Below are 18,276 nucleotides of genomic sequence, written 5' to 3' on the forward strand. Positions count from 1 at the left end.
CTCATTTTTTTGATCATTTAGTTTTCTATCTTAATCCCTTGAAAACTTTTTATCAAATAGTTACAGTATTTATGACAGTTGCTTAAAACTACTACAATTCCAAACATGAATTTGGTTGTCTCCTGATGCCATCTTTTTTTTTTTTTTTTTTAATGCTTTTTTCTTTATTCTTTTTAAAAGTATGAAAGTATGATAATACATTTACAGGAGACTTGGAAAATACAGAACAAACTTACATATAGTTCCATTATATATTACAATTATTTTTTAAGTGGATAAACTAAGATTTTTAGTTGGAGTTTCAATATCAAATGCCATCTTCAGTGGGAACGGTTAACATGTGTTCTCATTGGGAATTCCTCAGTCCTCCTGCCGTGGCCCCTGTGTCTTACTAGGCTGCTGGTCATTCAGATAGCCCTAGGTGACCTTAACGACCTTCCTTGGAAATAACGTCCGCACAGGTTCCTCTGTTATTGAGGTTATGTTGCTCTTCTAGAAAAGTTTCATGAGTTCTCCTGTCTTGCTTGTGGAGACTGTGGATGTCCTCTCATTTCTTCAATACGTTGAACTGTATTGTTTCTCAAACTATGACTGTTTGCTTTTTTGCTCCAAAATAGCACGATTTTATTTACTTGTTTATTTATTGCATTTTATTGAAATATAATTGATTCACAATGTTGTGTTAATTTCTCCTGTACAGAAAGTGATTCAGTCATGCATATATGTATATATATTCTTTTTCATATTCTTTTCCGTTATGGTTTATCACAGGGTATTGAGTATAGTCCCCTGTGCTATATAGTGGGACCTTGTTTATCCATCCTATATATAATAGTTTGCATCTGCTAACCCCAAACTCCCACTCCATGCCTCTCCTACCTGCCTCTCTTGGCAACCACAATTATGTTCTCTATGTCTGCAGAATAACACAACTTTAAAAAACACACTTGACCCAGCAATTCTTTGAGGAAGTGTCTCAAATGAGTGGTAGTTATGAGGCCAGTTGTTATTAATGAGAATGTGAGCACCATGAGAAACAGGGTATATATGTGTTCCTGCTCTGTCCCCAGTGCCTCCCACATGCTGGGAACAAGGTAACTTCTCGAGAGATAAGTACTGAATGAGGTAATGATACGAAGACCTCAGATAGCAAGGTATTGGTTGGGAAGGCTACAAGCGGGCTGAGTCCGGCTTCTGTCCAGAACTGTGCTGTCCAGGAGAAGCCGTGAGCCACACTTCAGATGTTCATGTGACTCCTTTATGGGAAGATGCAGATACAGAATGTTACCATGGGCAGAAAGCTCCATCTGGCAGCGTTAGTCTAAAGGAAAAGCATACACAGTTTCACCCCAGCTTCCCCATCTTCTGCAGCTCCTTTGTTGCTGTACAAGGTCTTGAGGAATTTGTACTGATTTCATTTATTTTATTTTTGGCTGTGCTGGGTCTTCATTGGTGCATGCATTGCTGCTGGCTCTAGTTGTGGCGAGCGGGGGCTACTCTAGTTGCAGGACTTGGGCTTCTCACAGAGGTCGCCTGTCTTGTTGCAGAGCACGGGCTCTGGGGCTTGAGCTCAGTAGCTGTGGCACACAGGCTTAGTTGCTCCTCAGCACGTGCGATCTTCCCAGACCAGGGACCGAACCTGTGTCCCCTGCATGGCAGGCGGATTCTTAACCACTGGACCACCAGGGAAGTCCAATTTGTACTGATTTTAAGGGCTGTGGAGTAACTTGGCACTGCCTCTTTGCTGGATTTTGATTGCTGGGGCCTGCTTAAGGAGCAGGCTCCAACATCAAGAGATGTTAACAGAGTTTTTAAGGCAAAAAATCTTTTTGCCAAAAGGAAGATTCTGGACAGGTATTTGCCAGCCATAGATATTGGCGTTAGGGATTCACGGGGAGCTTTTGCAGCATACAGATACCTGCTGCCTCCCCAAAGTACTGATTCACATCTCCACCTGTGAGACTAACTCTTGTATAATTTGGTAAAATTCACTTAAGTGCTTCTAAAGTCTGTCCTTGATTAGTGTGACAAAGAGAAATGGAAAAAAAAAAAAGGTTTTATTTCATTTTTTAAGCACTGAGGCAGTATAGGGTATTGGATTAATCAGTGATTTCTATCAGCTAAAAATTTGGTAGAAAAATACCAGTTAAACCCACACATACCTGCCTACCTGTATATTTTAAAATGTCACATGATCTTCCTATTTAAATACTGCACATAGTCACATTTGCCTAACATTTCTGTTATGCTCCCCAATACCAAATAATATATATTTTTTATTCACGGCTAGGGTTGAGGAGAAAGTCTTTAAATTAGTTTATATTTTCTAGCCATACCTGGAAAAACTTGGTCTCAGCATCTGCCTAGTGGCAGTTTCCCCAAACTTCAGGCAGACACTTAGCTGGAAATAAATGGTAAACCCCGTCTAAACTCAAGAGGAAGACAGGTGATTAGTTTTGAACAGTGATTTTTTTTGTTTGTTTGTTTTGGCTATGCCGTGCAGCCTGTAAAGTCTTGGTTCTCTGACCAGGGATCAAACCTGTGCTCCCTGCATTGGGAGACTGGAGTCCTAACTGCTACACCACCTGAGAAATCCCAGTGATTTTTTTAAAGTCAAGAATACGATAATAGCTAGTATTATGATAAGTTATTATAATATGTATTAAGGTCTTGTGTGCCAAGGCACTACATTAGATGCTTTATCTGCACGGACTGTTTAGAGATGAGGAAACGGAGTCTTAGAGAGGGTTGGTGCCTTATCCGTAGGGACACAGAGTCACAGAGGCAAGGTTTAAGCCCTGGCAGCTCATTGTGCAGGTCCATGTTTCTAACCTCTGGGGCGCACTCCTGCACATCTATGTGCCACTGGGAGGATTCCTAGAAAGCTGATTCCAAATATGAACAAAACACAGCACCTGCTTGCTTCCCCAAATGGCAGCAGAAGGAGGGGAGGTTCGCTGCGGCGAGTGCCCTGGCCGGCTGTGCGGGTCTGAGCAGCAGGACTGGAGTCACACTTGGCAAAATGAAAGTGTTGCAGTTCTGCTCTTCATGCGAAGCCGTTTGCATAGTTGTTCTGGTTCTCCCCCCACTAATCCCTCCACCCCGCATGGGGGAGCCACCCAGCCACAGTGGAGATGTCTTCTGTTTGTGTACCTGGTACCCAAGGCTGTTGTCTGCAGCTGCCCTGGCTGGTGGCTGAGCAGTGCTGGGGACTGTGGACTCGAAGCTGCTCTCTGTCCATCCTTCAGCATCCCGTAGCTGCAGGACTGCTTCAGCGTGTATAGGGCAGATAATGATCTCTCTTCCCCTATGTATTTACTTTTTATACATCTGAATAAACAAGGTAAAGGCTTTCAAGACTTCTGTGGAATTTCTTTTAAAAATAAATTTGGAGTTTATTAACTTGAAGCCTCATCGGTAAGAGCCTTTGAAGGAAACAAGGGAATGCGGATGAACTCTGACTTGTTGGGCCTAAGAACATGCAGGGACACTGCCACATAAAGTCAAGGACTGGACTGAAGTTTTAATATGTAAATGTATTACTTTCCTTTTGCTGTGCACACCTGAATAACTTACTTTAACTGTTACGTCTGGTTCCCAAATAGTAAAGCACTTGCTTTTATGTTAATCAGTTTATTTGTATAAAATTGGATGTAAGGCAGGCCTGTCTTTTAAAAAAATTTTTAATAGAATATAATTGCTTTACAATGTTGTTAATTTCTACTATAAAACAAAGTCACACATATATATATATATAATCACATATAAAGTCACATATATATATATAAAAAATCACATATAAAGTCACATATATATGTGTGTGTGTGTGTGTGTGTATATAATCTCCCCTCTTTTTTGGATTTCCTTCCCATTTAGGTCACCACAGAGCATTGAGTAGAGTTCCCTGTGCTGAACAGTAGGTTCTCATTATTTATGTGTCTCATATGTAGTATCCGGAGAAGGCAATGGCACCCCACTTCAGTACTCTTGCCTGGAAAATCCCATGGACGGAGGAGCCTGTTAGGCTGCAATCCATGGGGTCGCTAAGAGTCGGACACGACTGAGCAACTTCACTTTCACTTTTCACTTTCATGCATTGGAAAAGGAAATGGCAACCCACTCCAGTGTTCTTGCCTGGAGAATCCCAGGGACGGGGCAGCCTGGTGGGCTGCCGTCTATGGGGTCGCACAGAGTCGGACACGACTGAAGTGACTTAGCGTAGCATATGTAGTATCAATAGTGTGGGCTTTCCTGATGCCTCGATGGTAAAGAATCCACTTGCCAATGCAAGAGACATGGGTTTGATCCCTGGGTCAGGAAGATCCCCTGGAGAAGGAAATGGCAACCCCCTCCAGTATTTTTGCCTGGAGAATCCTCATGGACGGAGGAGTCTGTCGGGCTACAGTCCACGGGGTTGCAAAAGAGTTGGACACAAGGTAGTGAATAAAAAACAATAGCCATCAATAATGTAGATATATTAATTCCAGTCTCCCAATTCACCTCTGCTCCTACTCTTCCATTTCCTCATTCGTTCAAACATCAAATTCCTACTTTAGACCAGGTTTTGTTTTTAAGGAACTGACTTTTCTAGTAATGTAGAATTCACATATTCAACAACCGTTTACTGAGTCTTTGCTCCGTGTTTTATTTCTGGAAGATACAACAAAAAGAGACAAAAATACCCTTTATGACATTTTAGTTGGGCAGAGAGGATAGATGAATGGATGGATGGATAGAAAGCATAACAGATCATGCTAAATGCCCTGGGGAAAAATGAAAATGGAAGAGAGTGTTTAAATGAAGGGGTGGTGTTTCTGTTCTACGATGTTAACAGAGAAACTAAGATCATGGCATCTGGTTCCATCACTTCATGGCAAATAGATGGAGAAACAGTGGAAACAGTGTCAGATTTTATTTTTCTGGGCTCCAAAATCACTGCAGATGGTGACTCTATCCATGAAATTAAAAGACGCTTGGTCCTTGGAAGAAAAGTTATGACCAATCTAGACAGTATATTAAAAAGCAGAGACATTACTTTGCCAACAAAGGTCCATCTAGTCAAGGCTATGGTTTTTCCTGTGGTCATGTATAGATGTGAGAGTTGGACTGTGAAGAAAGCTGAGTGCTGAAGAATTGATGATTTTGAACTGTGGTGTTGGAGAAGACTCTTGAGAGTCCCTTGGATTGCAAGGAGATCAAACCAGTCCATCCTAAAGGAAATCAGTCCTGAATATTCATTGGAAGGATTGATGCTGAAGCTGAAACTCCAACACTTTGTCCACCTGATGCGAAGAGCTGACTCATTGGAAAAGACCCTGATGCTGGGAAAGATTGAAGGCAGGAGGAGAAGGGGATGACAGAGGATGAGATGGTTGTATAGCATCACGGACTCAATGGACGTGAGTTTGAGTAAACTCTGGGAGTTGGTGATGGACAGGGAAGCCTGGCGTTCTGCAGTGCATGGGGTTGCAAAGAGTTGGACACAACTGAGCGACTGAACTGAACGAAGAAAACCTCATCAGAAGCTGGTGTCATTTAGCCAGAGACCTAAGTGAGGGTGGGATCTTTCCTGGCAGAGGGAAAGGCAGGTGCTGAAGGCCTGAGATGGGCTTGTGTATGCTGGAACAGCCGGAAGACTAGTGTGGCTGGAGCCCAGTGAGGGGAGGTGAGGGCTGGAAGAGATGGGCTTAGGTAGGAAATAGGGACTGGATCACCTGGGGACTTACGCCCTGAGGACATTGCAAGGACTCTGGCTTTTACTGTAAATGAGATGCAGAATAATGCCCTCCCCCGCCAAATGTTGCCCCCTCCTAATTACTGAAATCTAGGAATAGACGACTATGCATGATGAAGGGATTTTGCTGATGCAGTGTCACAGCTTGAGATGGGAGGTTATCCTGGATTAGCACACTGAGCCCAGTGTAATTGTGAGGTTCCTACAAAGAGGGAGACAGGGGAGACAGGGACAGCAGTAGAAGATGGGATGACAGAATCAAGAGGCTGGAGTCAGGCATGGAAGGGACCACAGGCCGAGGAATGTGGACGCTTCCAGAGGATGCGGAAGCAAGGACAAGGATTTCCCCTGAAGCCTCCAGAAGGAATGCAGGCTTTCTGTGCTTTTCCAGGTGGTCATAATGGTTAGAGTCTGGGTCTGTTTCAGAGGTAAAATTAATAGGAATTAGTGGTGATTAGATGAGGGGGGAGAGAGCGAAGAGTGACTGAGGTGTCAGGGAATGAAAAGGATGGGGAAGATAGTGGGAAGGGCAGGTGAAGGAGGAGGAGAGGAGCTGGTTACAAGCTGACTTTGGAGTATTTTAAGTTTGAAATGCTTTTTGGGTGTCAAGTCGAGAAGGCAGCTGATATTAGAATCTGGAGTTTAGATGATAGGTCTGGGCTGCACATACAATTGTATCATCAACATAAACATAAGGCCACAGATTGGATGAGGTCTCTTGGATGTGATCAGAGAGGTAGAAGATAGAGCCATGAAACTCCGTAGTTCCTAAACCCTGAAGCCAGAAGGATCAGGGACCTTTAAGGGTTGGATTGGCTCTTGGGCAGCTCTCTGTGCCCAAGTCAGGGACTGTAACCTCCTCTCTGTGGCCTCATGATCAGCCCTCACTGTTACTGCAGTGAGAATGCTTTGTCTTTGTAGGGAAACTGTTTTTCCTGACATGTGAAGCTAACTCTGCCAGCGAAGGGATGAAATAGACATGGTTGACATCTTCTCTTGAGCCTGCCTGAATCCAAGAGTATCTTTTGGAACAGTATATCGAGCTACCCAGCTGGAGAAGACTGTTGAGAGTCCCTTGGACTGCAAAGAGATCAAACCAATCAGTCCTAAAGGAAATCAACCCTGAATATTCATTGGAAGGATGGATGCTGTTGCGAAGAGCTGACTCATTGGAAAAGACCCTGATGCTAGGAGAGATTGAAGGCAAAAGGAGAAGGGGGCAGCAGAAGATGAGATGGTTAGATAGCATCACTGATTCAGTGGACATGAATTTGAGCAAACTCCAAGAGATGTGGAGGATAGAGGAGGCTGGTGTGCCGCAGTCCGTGGGGTGGCAAAGAGTCAGACACAGCTCAGCGACTGAACAACAGTTCAGCTACTAGCCTATCTGTCCTTCAGAAAAGCAGCAACGTGACTAAGATTTCACCCCCTTTTAATTAGCAGAAGAATTAATTAATGCAGTGGAGATAAGACCTGTGTTAGTGGGGGATGAGGGGGAGACAGACATCCAGACCAATCTTCAGAACAGATGAAGCCCCTGAGTCAACAGCCTAACAGTGGTTTCAGAGCTGGTGGCCCTGTGAGCAGTAGATTCTGTTCTGATTTTGCATTTTCTGCCTCACACATGAGATTTATGAGCCATAAGAGCTAAAGATGTTACCTATGTGGTTTTACATGGCCTCCTTCCTAAGTTTCCAGGTATTTGCACTTGGTGGAATCGTTTCTGTTATCTTGGCTTCTGGACGGTCACCCCTCTGCATTTGTCACCCCAGTAATTGCTTCTGGAGAAGGAAGTCGCATTGGTCAGCCAGGCATGCAACAAAGCAGTGTTTTTAGATGTCAGGTATCAACACCCATTTACACGGCCTGTGGGAAGGATGCTTGCATTGCTACGTATACTAGGCCTCGCTGGCTTCGTATACTGCTCTACACGCCACCAATCACAGTTTTTATTGCAGAAATATGAGATGCTTTTGTATTCTTTCTAGCATATTTGTGAAGAGTGGAAACAAATATTAACCCCCTTCAGAGAGTAAGTGGTGTCATGAATTGTGAGCTTTCCTCCAATTGTATTCTCCAGGATGAACAGAATTAAGAAGAGAGTGGAAGACTTCCCTGCAATTCCAGTGCAGGAGGCCTGGATTCAATCCCTGGTCAGGGAACTAGAGCTCACACGCTGCAACAAGGAGTTCTCATGCTACATCTAAAAATGAAAGGTCTTGTGTGTTGTAACCAAGACCCAGCACGGCCAAATTTTTTTTTGTTAAAATAAAGTGGAGTATATACATCTCAAATCCTTCCAGTTACACCTCTTAATCCTTTTCTTAATAGTGTTGAGATGCTAAAGAAAAAACTTTCTCTCCTAACACAGAAGAGAAGGAGATATGATATTCTCTTGTTGGTCAGTTAAGTCCCTGATTAAAAATGTCTTACAACTTCACATTATTGTTGCCAGTTATCTTATCCTAAAGGGTAAAATATGTTTTAATGTATGTAGTAGGTTATAGAGGCTTACTCTTTGTCACTACACTTCTGTTGCTATCTTAGTCTCCCAGTTCCTTGTTCTGTGATAATAGGCAGGTTATTTTCTATGCTTCCTGCAGAATGAGGGTAGTAGTACTGTTGTGAAGATTAAAATAATAATATACACACAGTGGATTTTTATACTATTAAACGTGCACTGTTTGGAGACTGAGTGCCTGGTGAGCAGGAGTCTAACACATTGTGATTGGCTGGATGAAAGAAAGGCTGAGACTTAGCCTCGGATGAGGAAGGTGAGGAAGTGCAAGGGGATGTCCAAAGGGACTTTCAGGGAAGAGAAGTGGGGAGGATAAGGTGAGGGCCCCATGTGGCAAACAGGCACAGTGGACAGAAGGTCTGGAGGAAGGGTTTCATTGCCATCTCTTCAATCCCATCATTGTGTTCCTGATACATGTTTGATTTCACAAGTGATTTTCAGCTCAGCCCTTTTTGTGAGTTGTGTAATTGAGACTGGGAGCAAGTCACCTGGTTCTTCTTTGTGGTTAGTTCATTGCTTGGTTGCTTCATTCACTCGTTCATTCATTCACTTCCTGACTTTGTGACATCCTATATGAGACTATGAACTTGTCCAGAAGTATTGAATTCTTAATAGCACTTGATCTAACTCATTTCTTCATCCCATGGTAAGATCTTAAACTACCTCCCTGCAAGAGATACCTTGTTTTTTCACTTAATTTCTTACTGTCTTGGGTTGCCTTTTGTGACACTCTGCATTTCATTGATGATTTTTTTTCTTCTCCCTGTTTTTCTTCTTTTCTTGTCTTCACTTTTTAATATTACTGATGTGTGCATACACTGTAATCCTTTGTCACATGTCTACATGTTAGTAATGCATGTTTGAAGTACGCTAAGTCTTTATTATTTTGTTATAAATTAAAAGCATTAAAGATCCTAGAGCATAAAGTTGGACTGTTTTCAAGCTAGGCAAGCTATTAATAGTTTAGCTATCATGTGAAATCTGTTAACTCTTTTCTTGAGAAAAGATGTAATGCCAGTTATTAGCCATCTCCAGAATAAGCAGATACCAAAGACATAATACATTAAACATTTTTTCTTTTAGTCTAGATTCTCTGTTCTGGAGAATTATCTGCCCTGACCCAAAGCAACTTTAGATTGTTATCGGAGCTGCTTTTCTCTGCCTAAATCCTGTTAATTGTGAAAGGTGGGAAAGGGTTATGGTCTGTCTGATTAGGCTGAGAAGCAGTCCTTTGAATTGACCCTCTTTTCTACTTCTATTCTTGGTTTTGTTTGATGTATTCATTTTAAAACTTATGAACAAAATCAAGACATGGGACAGCATAGTTGAGAGTGCGGTAGGGGTATCCACTGGCCTGGATCACCCACCGTCTGGTCTCCCAAGGCAGATGACCTTGAACAAATCACTTACCTGCATATTACTCAGTGGCCATAACTCATAGCACCTGGCTTTTTTCCAACTGGATTACACTTTCTAGTTCACCAGGACCCTCACCTGAGCCTCTGAAGATCCCTCACTAAACAGAAATGAGGAAATTACATAACAGAGTTATACAATGATTTGTATATTTTTGTTTTCAAATTCACAAGTTACAAAAATATAACACAATATCACTTAGGATTTATAAAATTTAGTTCAGAATGCTGCAGGTGTGTGCACAAGTTTTAAATTACATGATAAACAGTCTCATTTCAAACTCCATGGGAAAATGTCCAAAATTTGAGACTTTTTTTGGAAGCGCTAATCCCCTCATTTGTGTTATTGTTTCTTCTGCTTTTCTTCCTTCATTGATTTCACTGGCCCCTGTAGATACTGGAGTATGCAAAGCCTGGATTTACTTCTGGACTCAGACTTTTTTTTTTTTAATATTCCTATCTTTTATTGTGCCCCTTAACTTTTTTTTTTAAACACCAAAAAAAAAGTTGTTTTTATTTATTTGGGCGTGCTGGGTCTTAGTTGCGGCACACAGGTCTGTGAGATTTAGATCCCTGACCAGGGATGGAACCAGGGTCCCCTGCACTGGGAGCATGAAGTCTTAGCCACTGGACCACCAGGGAAGTCCCTGGACCCAGTCTTTTCATGTGACAAATGCTGATCACACACAGGAGTCAGTGAATGCATGCAAGGTGCATTTGCCTGGCTGGCTCTATAAGCATCTGCCTTTGGTGTAACTTACCTCATTATCCTGGTCAGTAAAGCTCTAGACTCTTGTCTCTGTGTCCTTTAGAAGAGGTGACTGATTGTAGCTCTGAGACACTCCCTTGGGAACCTTCGGGGAAGTCACCCTAAAGCCCTGTGTGATATCAAGCAGCCTGGCGCAGGGCTTGTGTTCAGTAGGGACCAAGGTGATGCTGGAGGTCTGTGGAGAGGAGCCAGGGAGGGGGAGGAAGCTCAGAGATGGAGAAGCATCTCTTGGTATGTTTAGCATCCCTCGGGTTACATAGTTAATTATTTTGTTTTTAGTATTGTACCGTTTCTGTGTTGATCCACAGAAGCAGAAAAGGAATTAAAAAGAAGGTAAGTAAGTTTTAACTTACTGAGCATGTAAACTTTTCCATTAGGTAAACTTTTCCATTAGGCATTTTGTATATAGTTTGTCACGTAAATCTCACAAAAGCTTTGAGAGATTGGAGGCTTTCTCCCCGTTTTGCAGATGGAGACATGAAGCTATAGTAACTTGCTGTGGGTCACGTGGCCAGATAGACTGGGAGCCAGATGTAGAACTGCCATGATCTGGAATAACTATTCCACGTCCACCGAGGGTAGGACCACTGGCTGCTTTTGTTTTGTGCCCATTCTAGGACAAAGAGAAATATAGCCTATATCAAGAAATAGCGTTTTGGGACTTCCCTGGCAGTCCAGTGGTTAAGACTTCACCTTCCAATGCAGAGGGCAGAGTTCCCTGGTCAGGTAACTAAGATCCCACTTGCCTTATGGCCAAAAAACCAATACATTTAACAGAAGCAATATTCTAAGAAATCCATTTGAAGACTTTAAGATTGTCCCCATCAAAAAAATCTTAGGAAAAAGAAATAGCATTTTTATGGGAAAAAGTCACTATGGATTAGATAATAATAACAATGCATACCTCAGAAGACAAGCTGTTAGCCTGTGAAGTGGTTGCCACAGGTGATGATATGTTTGCTTAATAAAGCAGTGAGTGGCAAGTACTTTCCTACGAAACTAGTAACTGTCACTTGTACAAAATTGACTTTGTCAGTCAACCACGAACATTTTTGAAGTTACTTTTATGCCAGATAGGTTTACAGAAATACTTTTTATTTTTTTTTAAACAATACCATATTTACAAAATGGTTTCATGGACTTTTATCTCACTTATGTATTGTAGACAGAAGAGCTTTTCAGTCACTTTAAAGTTGTCAAAACTAAGATGTATAGGGAGGTTGTGACTTGCCCAAAGCTTGTATTGTGGACATAGCATGTTATTGACAACATCAGATTTTCAGTTCTGATCTCTTGACCTTCAACAGTAAATATTCTTCCCAACAGTGTATCCATAAGTGTATCAATACTGAGTCTGTAGAAAGGTATCATTTATCATTAGATGACAGCAGTGCTTCCAAACCTGTGGTTCCAAATAAATTTCCAAGAATTTTATTCTTTGGAAAATAAAGAAAATGCGACTTTGAAGTTTTGCCTTGAATTACGTTACATGCGCTTACATTTTATTTCTGTGTTAATATTCCTTTTGTCATACTTCACAAAAAGTAAGATAGCCTATTCTTTGATTCCCATGGTCTTAGTTGATCATAAAAAATGACTCCCACGAGGTCTTCCTACATGATATTTTTTAACAAGTTCTGTTTTATATGTTCTGTTCCAATGCATCTTTAGCCCTGGAAAATGCTTTAAGTGTGGATTTTAAAAATGCTAAGTGAATTATATTTCTGCCTGGTGAATTACTGCTTTAAAGGGGGTGGGAAGTTGCAACACATAAAACGTTTCCATTCCATATTATAAATTTCAGGAAGCCCAGTGTCAGGTTGGGTATGATTGAGCATGGGCATCAATCTGTGTTAACACCAGCTAGTGAAGCAAGCCAGTGTTTCCAGTGGACCAGCCTTTGATTTAATAGGATACTAAATGTATTCCTGCCCTGGGAGAAATGCTGGCAGTGCTGAGCTTCCAGATTTAATTTTTTTTTTTTTTTTTAATTCCAGAAGCTTATCTGTAAATACAGTTCCTATCACCTGAATACATATATAATATCTTACGTTTATGTAGCATCTCCCTAAAAGCATCTCCTATATATTAGCCCACATAAAAAAAATAAGTCATGTTCTGCTGAACTAGACCTGAGTGGCATTATGTGTGGGAATGTGAGTTTCTCAGCGTAGTGCTGGGGAGTTAGGGATGAGAGTGGAGGAGGATGTCTTGCATCTTGTCAGCACCAGCAGTGTAGTGATAACCCTAAAACTGTACCTTATCACTACTCATCATGAGTTAGCCTTTCTTTTCTTTAGAAATTTTTATTGGAGTATGATTGATTTACAATGTTGTGTTTCTGCTGTACAACAAAGTGAATCAGCTATACCTCTACTTATATCCGTTTTTTAAAGAGTCTTTTCCCATATAAGTCATTACTGAGTATTGAGTAAAGTTCCCTGTGCTATACAGTAGGTCCTTATTAATTTTATACATAGTATTAATCCCAGTCTCCCAATTTACCCCACATCCCGCTTCCTTCACCCCTGTAACCATAAGTTTGTTTTCTACATCTGTGGCTCTATTTCTGCTTTGTAAGTAAGTTCATTTTTACCATTTTTTTAGGTTCCACATATAGGTGACATATGATGGTTGTCTTTGTCTGACTTTACCTCACATAGTATGACAATTTCTAAGTCCATCCAGTTTGCTGCAAATGGCATTATATATATATTTTTTATGGCTAATAGTCCAATGTATATATGTACCACATCTTCTTTATTCATTCCTCTGTCAATGGATATTACATTGCTTCCATGTCCTGGCTATTGTAAATAGTGCTGCAATGAATATTGGGGTGCATGTATTATTTCAAACTATGGCTTTCTCTGGATATATGCCCAGGAGTGGGATTGCAGGATCATATGGTAATTCTCTTTTTAGTTTTTTAGGAACTTTCATTCTCCAGAAAACTTCTATTCTCCGTGGTGTCTGCACCAATTTACATTCCCACCAACAGTGTAAAGTTCCCTTTGCTCCACACCTTCTCTAGCACTTACTGTTTGTAGATTTTCTGATGATGGCCATTCTGACCAGTGTGAGGGTTAGCCTTTCTTACTTGTATTTATTTAGACCTCTTTAGAATTGTTCATGTTTTCAACTCATACTTTCGTAAGTGGACGGCCTGCTAAGGAAAGCGCCTGACAGTGCTGTTGATGCTTCTGTAAAGTTTGGAGCAGTAGCCTGCGTGCTCCTATTGGTAACAAGCCCATGCTCATCCTTAGTGTATTTACAGACCACAGTACTCTCCCTGTTGTCTTTCATGCTTGCTGTTTTAAGAAGAATGGCTCTTCTACCTAGACAGCCTCTACCTAGCTTCTGTTATCAGATTCTGATCTCTGGTCCCATAGGCAGTAATCTGTTGGGTTTGGAGAACAGCAATAAATGAAATAGGCCTAATCCTTGCCCTCTTCAAGGGAATCTTTGGAAAAACAAGTACACAAAGACTTGAAAGTGACAAAATGGAAATTACAGCTAATACCCACACTTCCTTTATTATATTTATTCCTAAGCATTTTGTCCTTTTTGATACTATTATAAGTGAAATTGTTTAGTGAACTTACTTTTGATTTGTTTATTGCTAGTATATAAAAATACAGTAGATTTTTGTTTTGATCTTATAGTGTTGCTGAACTCATTTATTCTCATTGTTCTTTTTAGGCAATTCCTAGAATTTTTTCCATACATGATCATGTCATTTGCAACTTGAAACAGTTTTACTTCCTGCTTTCCAATTTGAGTACATTTAATTTTCTTGTGTAATTACTTTGGCTACAGTCTCTGGTACAAAAGTGGGAAGAGCAAACATCCTGGTCTTATTCCTGATCCTAGGGAGAAAGTATTCAGTCTTTCCCTAATGAATATTAGGTTTTCTGAGTTTTTTGTGTATGACCTTTGCCATTTTTTACTTGGGAAAGACTGTGTACCCTCCAGTGTCTATAAATGTGTCAGAGAATTCCATGTGTATAATCTTCCACATTACTACAGATATTCATTAGCTCATTTTCTCCTTCATTTCTGGTATGTACCAAGTTTTTAACCCCATGTGGCTCAGTTGGTAAAGAATCCGTCTGCAATGTGGGAGAACTGGGTTTGATCCTTGGGTTGGGAAGATCCCCTGGAGAAGGAAAAGGCTAGCCACTCCAGTATTCTTGCCTGGAGAATAATTCCATATATATTATATAGCTTCCATATATATTATATAACTTCCATATAATTCCATGAACTATATGGAAGTCCATGGGGTCACAAAAGAGTTGGACACAACTGAGCGACTTTCACTTCACTAACCCCTAGAATCTCTTGGTCTTCATTGCCTTTTGAGTTATCTTGTTAATCCACTGCTGTAGCTGAGACCAACTATATAAGTTTACTTTGCCTGCCATTACAAAGTGGATGGCTTAAACAACAGAAATTTATTTTCTCACAGTTGTGAACACTGGAAGTCCCAGATCTTTGTATCAGTAGAAGTGATTTCTTCTGAGGACCATAGGGAAAGGTCTATTCCTGATCTTTCTCCTTGGATTGTTGATTGCTGCCTTCTTCCCATATCTTTTTTTTTTTTTTTTATGTATTTATTTGGCTGCACTGAGTCTTGGTTGCAGCATATGAACTCTTAGTTGTGGCATGTGGGACCTAGTTCCCTGACTGGGGATTTAACCTGGGCCCCCCGCACTGGGGGCATGAAGACTCAGCCACTGGACCACCAGGGAGGTCCCTCTCCCCTTGTCTTTATGGCTGTCGCTTTGTGTAAGCATACACATTGGGTATCTCTCTGTGTGTCCACAATTTCTGTTCCTACTGCAGAAGTACACAGGCCATATTGGATTAGAGCCCATGTGTGCTTCATTGCCCAATTGTGTCCAACACTTTGTGACCCCACGGGCTCCTCTATCCATGGGCTCCTCTATCTGTGGGATTCTCCAGGCAAGAATACTGGAGTGCGTTATTTCCTTCTCCAGGAGGTCTTCCTGGCCTAGGGATCGAACACCAGTCTCTTGTGTGTCTCCTGCATTGCAGGCAGATTCTTTACCTCTGAGTCACTTGGGAAACCCATTAGAGCCCATTCCTTATTTTAATTAAATAGCCTCTGTAAAGACTCAGTCTCCTAATAGTCACATTCTGAGGTACTGGGAGTTAGGACTGCAACATGAAGTTGGGGGATTGGACACAATTCAGCCCTTTAACCACCAGTTTCTCTCATCTCTTTGTTTATAAGCCTTGGTGTAAAACATGATGTCTCTTGATATTGTCTCATTGTTTACATGCTTATTTCTGCCTTCACTTCTTTTACCTTGCAACATAAAGTCATGTTCCTGTAAGCCTTTGTATTTAATCTTTGCAAGAATCCCTGACTCCTTTATGAAAGCAGTGAAACCTGTACAGTTACTCTATCCAAAATGTATTTTTTCACATATGAACTTTGACCTGTAATTCAGAGAATTTTAAGATGCTCCCAGATACGTGCATGGACCCTTCAGTGTTGGATTCTCACCCAAATACTCCTAACCCTGTAATCTAGGTTCTGTTAGCTGACGGGCACAGATGTCATTTATGTGTATCTCCCAGATTTCCTTCTGAATCACATGCAAGTAAAGAACAGTACCTGAACCCAAGATGCATGAGTGGCTTGTGCATGAAGTGATAACTACAGACAGAAAAGAAATCCATCACTCATTTGATTGGTTCTCCTTCAAATCTAGTTCATAGGATATAGTGGGAGATGGTTCTACATAAACTTTAAAGAGGTCTTGGCTTTTTACCCGTTGCATTTAAAGGGTTATATGCTACAGTGTGAGACAAATCATGATTCACTACAACAGCAGCATTGCAGTCAGTCACATAAATTACTGGTGAAACACTAAATCTGTCACTTTGTGTGTCTGACCATTTAACAATTGGAATAGTGTTAGAAGAGAGAGCTGCCTGGAAACGAAAGAAGCAAATATAGTGGCAGGTGCAATTAGCAAGATCAATGGTTGGTGTTCAGGGTTCATTGTTTGGTCATTTCGGTTGACCCAAGTGAAAGCAATTGCTATCCAAAAGACTTCGCTAGCTGTAATTTGCTGTATGAGAATGCAGAAAAGTTAGTTGTCCAACTTTTTATAGTATCTTTGGAGTGTGTTATTTCTTAGCTTACTATGTTCCTAGGCAGTGAGCAAAAGATGAAGCCTGTTCTTTTTTTTTTTTTTTTTTAATTGGAGTGTAATTGCTTTACAGTGTTAGTTCCTGCTGTACAGCAAAGTGGATCAACCATATGTATACATATATACAAGCTTGTTCTTTTCATTCATTCTTTTAATCTTCCAGAACTTTTGCTCGCTTAGTATAATTTTTAAGTTTTAGCTCTTCACTGACTTCTTTAATAAAAATCTGTGTTTGAATCCTTCATAACGGAACTTTGAGCCTCAGTTTATCACACCTTTCTTTTTCTGTGGACTATCATATTTTGCACAGTCAAATGGTAACCCCAGCATGACTACTTGAACAGCAGCCAGTACCACTTTGAATAATGTTGAATTTTCTGTGTTAATCGGATTTTTGTAACTTTTCCTTTGATCATCTTAAATTGATCAGTTTTTATAAAAGAGTAAGGTTGAAAATGTGTCAGTGAGATAATGATATGAATAGCTACCTTTTATGAGTGCTTATCTCTCCTAAATAAGATATTTAATCCTAAATAAGGTATTTAAAGCCACTTTAAAATCCATTGAGTAAGAACCCGTAAATAAACTGTGGTAGATTATGAGAAATGCTTACAGCACAGTAGGCAGTTGAATTCACAGTGTAAGTCTAATTACAGAGGATTTTTACATAGCTACACAGAAATGAGTTAATCAAAAGTTATTGACGAATGCCTTTGGAATTCTAGGTAATTTTTATTTTTCTGTCTTTATTTTGTCTTTAATTTTTCAAAATTTCTACAGTGCATTTGTGTTAGCTTTATAAATTGTAACATGTTAGTTTTTACTGAATAACATAATGATAAACTACCCTAAAACCTGGTGGAGTAAAACAGAGCCATTTTATTTGCTCAAAAAATAGTCTTTTTTGGCCATGCCCTGAGGCATGCAGGATCTAGTTCCCCATCCAGGAATAGAACTTGCACCCCTGCGGTGGAAGTATGGAGCCTTAACCACTGGACCTCCAGGGAAGTCCTGATGTGTTCACTTTTCTGTTGGTCAGAACTCTGTTAACTGACACTTTTAACTCTGCTCTCTTAGGTCTCTGGGATCACCTGGGGCTTGGTTGATGGCTGGTGATCTGGGCTGGTCTCTCTCACCTGCCTGGGGCTGGCAGGCTGGCAGTCAAAGCTCTGCAGTGCCTGGATACACAAGCACTTTGCAAGTTTCTTCTTGGTTCACACTTGCTAATGACCCATTGGCCAAAGCAAGCCCCATGACTAAGCCCAGAGACAGTCTGCAAAGGATCAAAGGGCCTGGTTACAGGGAGGGGGATTATTAGAGCCATTTTTGCAGACACTCTTAGACATGAACAGTGAAATAAATGCCATTTAAAAAGTTAGAAGAAACTCCATGCCTAACCTCTGACTTTATAGCCTGGGAGAAGTCATAGTCTGTTTGTTATAATCACTTTAATGGTCTCCTTATCTTTTCATTCTTTTGTGACAGTGATGTCCAGAGCAGATAACAGTTAATTTTCCTCTGGTTTTCTGGTTTTCATCACCCCACCACATCCCGCCTCCACCCCCATCCCCAGTCTGAGTTACCAGGAGCTTGGCCTTATCCATTCATTTTTCGTCCTCTTTGAAACCACGCACAGAAGACAGCAGGAGAAG

The 18,276-nt window shown here is 40.9% G+C and overlaps 1 protein-coding gene across 16 annotated transcripts in view; it reads left to right on the forward strand.

Annotated features, from left to right (window-relative positions):
* RSU1 (Ras suppressor protein 1) overlaps nucleotides 1-18,276 on the forward strand; it is a 208,150-nt gene that overhangs the window by 64,308 nt on the left and 125,566 nt on the right. The window lies entirely within an intron of this gene.

The sequence above is a fragment of the Bos grunniens genome, chromosome 13, assembly GCF_055505025.1.
Source record: "Bos grunniens cultivar Pamir isolate PY7600 chromosome 13, Bosgru_T2T1.0, whole genome shotgun sequence".
NCBI lineage: Eukaryota > Metazoa > Chordata > Mammalia > Artiodactyla > Bovidae > Bos > Bos grunniens.